Source organism: Phoca vitulina, unplaced genomic scaffold, assembly GCF_004348235.1.
Source record: "Phoca vitulina isolate PV1807 unplaced genomic scaffold, GSC_HSeal_1.0 scaffold5, whole genome shotgun sequence".
Lineage (NCBI taxonomy): Eukaryota > Metazoa > Chordata > Mammalia > Carnivora > Phocidae > Phoca > Phoca vitulina.
Genome location: NW_022589708.1, coordinates 48451991 through 48458954, shown reverse-complemented (window position 1 = coordinate 48458954; position 6964 = coordinate 48451991). Strand labels below are relative to the sequence as shown.

Genomic DNA, 6964 nt, shown 5'->3' with positions numbered 1-6964 from the left:
CGGTGGAATTTATGTATGACCTTCTCTTAGGCCTTTGGCACGAGCTCCAATTTTTTCTTTTAGTACTCAAATTAAGTCAAGTTTCTTTAGACACTTTTCCATTCGAACTAAAAAGAAAGTAAGTAAAAAAAGAGTTTTCAATTTTAGATTTCCCACTCCCCAGCTTTATATAATGGAAAATTATGTGTTTGCTTTCTAATATGAACCAAGAAAAGGACAAATTTCAGCAGAAGAATGATGTGTTGTATATCCCAGACATGCGTGACCAATAAATAAAAATAAAAGCTGGGTAAAAAATTACATTTCTAATCTTATTCATGATAAAGAGTGAGATAAGCCAATAAAGCATACTGACCACTGTGCATGAGGCTTTCTTTCTTTCTTTCTTTCCTCTTTGCTTTTTCTTAACTTTCAGTTTGTGTAGTATTTTGTTAAATATTTAAAGTATAAACTAAAGCTAAAATATTTTTGACGTGCCATTCTAAAGGAGGGATTTTTGAAAATCATTAATAGCTCTCAATGTGGTTAATATGGCGTATGTGATCAGAATAAGCAGATATCGGTGAACTTTTAGCTCATGATTAAGAGTTTTAACTTCTGTCCTTGAGTCTCACAATAATATCTCATTTCTTTTCATCCTCCTAAATTATGCTCCTTGAGCTCTTTTCGGTAAACACCAATCACTTGAAATTGAATATCCAGAAGATTAGCCATTTCAAGATTCATACATCCTACCTTACTAAAATATGCTAATATAGAAAATTCTAAGGGATGTAGTTCTTTTTTTTTTTAATCTTTTGCTTTTTTCCATTCAATGCAAATGTCACCACTAAATACTGAAATATTATTGCAGGCATATTTTTTATATATAGCAAACATTAAAATCTGTGATTTAGTTGAATTTTTCTTAGACTCCAAGATTGCTTCTAAAAATTATATAAGACTAACTCACATTCATGACAGATTTATTAAGGAGAAGTGATATATTAAAACCTTGGAAGTTATATTTTACATTAAAGGTAAATTAAAACCATAAATTAAATGTGTGCACAGATGAGCCCAGTCTTAGCAAACAGTAATCAGGTACTGTTTAATTTTCCTGTACTGGATAGATTCACAGGACACACTGAGTCTCTCTAGTAATTTTCCACATCCCCCTTATGTCTGACATTTGCTTCATTAGAATCAGGTCTCCTTATAAGCATAAGGCAAAACACATTCTTATATTAAGGAGAAAGGATGGCATTGCCATCGCAATATTTTAATCTGGAAAACATGTATCTGCTGTTCTCTGTAATGACATATTTGGGAAGTCAAATAACCTTTAGAAAGAGGCTTACTATAATAAAGTCAGTGTATTCCTTAAGTACTTAGAAGAGAATCAAGTTTTGTGTGTAAATGTGTACTTAAGTTTAAAATGTACAGAATTTTTTAAAATTTTAGTCCACATTCATTTAATTTGTTTTGTCAATACAAGTGATATCTTGAGCATTACTGAGCCAACAGGACATCAAAATAAAAAGTTAAAGGCACAGTACATTAACAAACAGATAATCCTGTTACAAAATTATAAATGCAGCTTGGGATAGGTGTAGGCAAGAGGGCAGTTAATCTAAATTACAACAATGGAAGTCTTCAAACTATCTCTGAAGAGGGCTTCTGATCACTCTTCTCATGTCTTCTTGTGAGGTTCAGCTCCCTTAAAGAAAAAGTCAGTGGAATAGCACAGTGGGTAATTTGTTGTGAGTACAGCCAATGTGATGTACATTTCTTCATTATCATTGCAAGTCAATATTGACAAGTTGTTTCATATTTGAAATGTCTAGTCCTCTTGAGGCTATTGCTATAGCCACTAGAATTGGGCTTTTTTTCCTGAGAGGAACAGATGAACGCTCTTCTCTGTCTCTCTAAGATTGTTTTCCATGGATACTGATACAAGCATCTCCTTCCTGGTATAAGAAATCCTCCAGAGAATCTTCACCCTTTTTGTTCGCCACAAACACTAAGGTCAGTGAATCCTTGCCCATTGAAAGTCAAGCAGAAATTACCATTTGTCTGACTCCTTCTGTGTCATATTCTCAGAGGTAGAACCAATCTTCCCACAGCCAAAAAGATATATTCATTCAAGAAATCATGAGCAAACATTTTTATTTCTCTAGGGTAAGTAGCAGTAAACATCATGGTGTGGTGAACTTCCTTTGGTGACATGCTATTTTGTTCAAGTATTCCACATATCTGAGCTTCAAACTTCATATCCAACATTCTATCAGCATTATTCAACACCAAGTATTTGCAAAAGTCTAATCCAATATTTCCTTTTACCATCATATCTACTAGGCCTCCAAAGTGGCTACTAACAAGTAGTATCCATGTTCTAAGTCTCAAATCTGCTGACCAATATCGGCACCACCATAAATAATCCGAAGATGAACTCTAGATTAGTATGAAAATTTTCTGGATTTCTCATAGATCAGTACTGTCAATTCTCTTGTTGGTGCTAATACCAAGGAAACTGGATATTGTTTGCAGCTCCCAAACCTTCCCTTTTCTTTTATGGCTCTCAAAGTCTCTCTTGGACCATCAGAATAAATCTGACTCAAGATGGGCAAGAGAAATGCTGTAGTTTTTACAGACCCTGTTCGGGTCAAAGCCTTCAAGTGTCTTTTCCTTCTACATTGGAGTCAGGTGAGTATAACAAGTAAGCTCAATGTCTCCCAAGATGATTTCTCCCATCTCAACATCACTGAAACTTTCAACATGTGGGAGACATTCGTTGCCTGTTGCCTCAGTTGGAATGTCATATTTCTCCAATTAAATCTAGTCTTATCTCCAAAAAGAGTTTCTGTTCCACGCATTCACTTGGTGGGAGTGGTTTTGACCAGTCATCTTCAATTGATTTGTCACACCAGCAACTCTTTCCACCATGTTCAAATTTGTCAGAGCCACTTTTGTAGTCATGGCTGCCAACGTTATCAGTCTCTTTGTCCATGATCATCAAACCTCTTCTTTTATCCACTTCCAGTCACTGAGAAACTAGACTTTCCTCTTGAATCACTATGAACCTCAAAACTGTTGTATGTATCTTTTATTGGAACTCACTATGAACTGTCTTTATTATCATAGAGTCTTGTAGTAACTTCTCTGTTTCTTAAGGGAGGAGGAATATAGCACCCTTTGCAGGCTGTACTTCCTCCATGCTGATTATCGGTAGAATTCAGATGTGCATTAGCAAACTGCTGGTTCAGTTTGAGCTCATTTTCCACCACCACAGGATCCATCCCTGAAGAATACAGAGAACTCAGAATCTTCCTCCACAGCTCTAAAGTGTGTAGAATGTTGTTCCAACAAATGAGATCTCCAGATATATATGACCATGTTTGAAAGAAGTATCTTTGAACAACATATGATTCAAAAAAAAAATTTAGGACTTTATTGTCCAACGATTATAAAGCATGGCTAAGCAAATTATTTGATATAGGTATGTTTTAATGTTTTATATAGTTTCTAAATGAATTTTAAATTATTTAATTTAAAAGTCATCTCTTTAGATTTGTTTAATCAATAAATCTCCAATCATGCTATTATTTTAGAGTAAACGATATTGTATATATTTCGTCAAAAAGACTGAGATTTTACAATTTTTTGTTTGTTTATTCTATTCTCCGTTACAGTGTGATTAATAGTCTATACTTTTCTCTGTAATAAGGAGTTAACTTAATTAAGTTTTTGGCTACTAAGCAAAGAACTATGAATTCACTTAATGATTTGCAAGTAGCACAATGTAGTAGTGCAAAATCAAAACTATAATTTTAGAGATTGCTCTGAATTCCAATTATGACCATAAATGGGTTTGTATCAAATATTATGTGCAGTTAGAATCACTATAACTATATGGATTTGTGAATATATAGTTCAAACAAACATAATGGCTCATATTTCTTGACATACTCAAGGTTAAATGTTGATAAGTGCTGTGCAAACTCTTCATTCTCCTCCTTTAAAATATTGCATGTAAGGGGTGCCTGCATGGCTCAGTTGGTTAAGTGGCTGCCTTCGGCTCAGGTCATGATCCCAGAGTCCTGAGATCGAGCCCCGCATCAGGCTCCCTGCTCAGTAGAGAGCCTGCTTCTCCTTTTCCCTCTGCCTGCTGCTCTGCCTACTTGTGCTCCCTATCTCTGTCAAATAAATAAATAAAAAATATCTTTAAAAATAAATAAATAAATAAATAAATATTGCATGTAAGATGCAACATGTATAAAAGCCACAGGTTAATAGATTTCCATAATCCTGTTCTATATACAGAATTTTTTTTTTTTTTTAAGATTTTATTTATTTATTTGACAGAGAGAGCGAAAGAGGGAACACAAGCAGGGGGAGTGGTAGAGGGAGAAGCAGGCTTCCCACAGAGCAGGGAGCCTGATGCGGGGCTCGATCTCAGGACCCTGGGATCATGACCTGAGCTGAAGGCAGACGCTTAACGACTGAGCCACCCAGGCGCCCCAATATATACAGAATTCTTCAGGTCCCAAGATACAATGCAACTAATCCAGTGCCCAATACAAAATAAAGAAAGAGGGAGGGAAAGAAGGAGCTTCAACACAAATAAGGCAGACAAAATTTCTGTCTTATAACTTAGAATTTACCAATGGACTATTAAAAGACATTTAATATTAACTGCTTTAATTTTGAAGCTAAAAAGGGAAGTACAAGTCATTAAAAAGAGGCAAAGTCTAATTTTGCTATCAATGAGTTCCTGATATATGGCTGAAATTTTGGTATTTAAATAATCTAATTGATCTCATAACAACCTTGCCAGAAAAAAACAAAAAAACAAAAAAACAAAAAAACAATTATTGTAGAATACTAAAGATATTGAGAAATAAATCAAAGAAGTAAGGTAACCTTCTTATAAGCAACCTAAAAGGCAAATGATAATTCAAATCCCAAAACCTCTAGCTTTTTTGAGTAAAGGCATATGCTATTGTCTGAATGTTTTTGTCCCCCTAAAATTCATATCTTGGAATCCTAACCCCCAGAGGTGATGGCATTGATAGGTGGGACCTTTCAGAAGTGCTCAAGTCATGGAGCTGGAACCTGGTGAATGGGATTGGAGCTATATAAAAGAGGTTTCAAAGAGATCCCTAGCCCCTCTGCCATGTGAGGACACAAGGAGAATTGTCTTATTTGACCATGCTAGCACCCTAATCTCAGAATTCTAGATTCCAGCAGAACTGTGAGAAATAAATATCTATTGTGTATAAACTGCCCAGTCTGTGGTATTTTGTTATTGCAGCCCAAATGGACTAAAACAATAGATGACTTGTATAAACGTCAGTAAATTGTTTTAATAGTATATAGAAATGAAGAGAAAAGGTAAAATCTTGTATTACTTTATTGTTTTTCACAACTAAATTTAATGAAACTAAGTGAATACAATAGCTCAGAGATGGAGCTGATTGATGGATATGACCGTGTTTGAAACTCCTAATTACTGATACTCCTAAAAACTCCTAAGTAACCTAATTACTGTTGCAGAGTTTTTCTTCAGCATAGATTAATATACTGTATGTTAATAATAAAAATCTAAATAACTCTGCATAGCCATTATCTAGGAAATCAGATAGTTTCCTTTTATTTCTGAGAAGGAGGGAAATGATTAAAAGGATTAAGAAGTCATAATTAGAAAAAATATATATGTACTTAGTGACATAGCTTTCATTCAGGGAACTGTGAGGGAAATAGTATTAGTAGTTTGACAATATGCAGATTCCTAGAAGCCTTCCTCACTGACCACCTCCCACTCAGTGTAATAAGGGACCAGTTGCCTAATTATCCACCGGATTAGAAATGCAAGTATTTGAAGAGTATGTAGACTTTTATCAACTCTGTTTTTTCTTTTTCTTTTGTCTTTTTTTTTTTTTTTCCTTTTCAGCTAGTATGCTTGTTTGGGGAATATTTATAATTTGAGGAATAAGAGCCTGAGGACCTAGTTTTTCATCTTTCTAAGTTTCAGGGAAACAAACTACTCAGTTCAAGGGACCAAGGGGCCACTAATCTCTCTAATTAAATCCCACACTACACAGTTTTGGGAATGTTTGTTATCCATTGAAATAATCCTAAGGAAAAATGTTTTGATATTTCACTTGGGAGTTGAGGGTTCAGAATGTAAACTTAAGCTAAAGTATATATTGAAGGTTATATCATTTGAACTTCTCTTCTAAAATTATATAAATATAGTTTGTTTATCTGCCAATTTCAGTAGTTACCAATTAAGGAACATTGTTCTAATGTAAATATTCTGATTATTTATTTTTAATCATGCTATATTGAAGCATATATAAAAATAGAAAAAAATAGACTCTCTAGTATATACCACCATATTCACTGTGGATTATTTTTTTTTAAGATTTTATTCATTTATTTTGAGGGAGAGAGAGAGTGCATGAGAGAGAGCATGAGCAGAGGGGAGGGGAGAAGCAGACTATGAAAATATACATCTAGTCCATTACTTTACAGATGAAGAAATTGAGGTGAATTGCCTGTGTTAAGCTTGCTATCTATGACAGATTTGAGAGAATGTCAAGACACCTGATTCCTAGGTCAATGCATTTTTCTCTACAAGATACAACCCTTCCTTTAAACTAATACAAATGCATATAAAGGGATGTTTCACATAGATACTATCATTCCTTTAATGCAAACTTCTCTGCTTCACAATTCTGGCTTAACTGAGAAAAAGCTATCCTATTTCTTCTTTTCGTACTGAGTATACAGTTGTTTCAAACCCCACCTTATGTGAAATTTTCTACCTCTACCAATACCCCCTGAATAACAGAAAATGATTTCTTCTCTTTCTCAGATATTCAGAAAATTTCCGGAAATAATCACAGAAAAAGCCTTAAGGAGAGGACAAGCCATATGCTTAGAAATTTGCATTTGGTGAGCTTTTGAGCATCCTTGGTAA

At 34.4% G+C, this 6964-nt stretch overlaps 1 pseudogene; it reads right to left on the bottom strand.

Moving 5' to 3' along the window:
* Positions 1-1778: 1778 nt before the first annotated feature.
* On the bottom strand, positions 1779-3293 carry LOC116631420 (annotated as a pseudogene).
* Positions 3294-6964: the final 3671 nt, after the last annotated feature.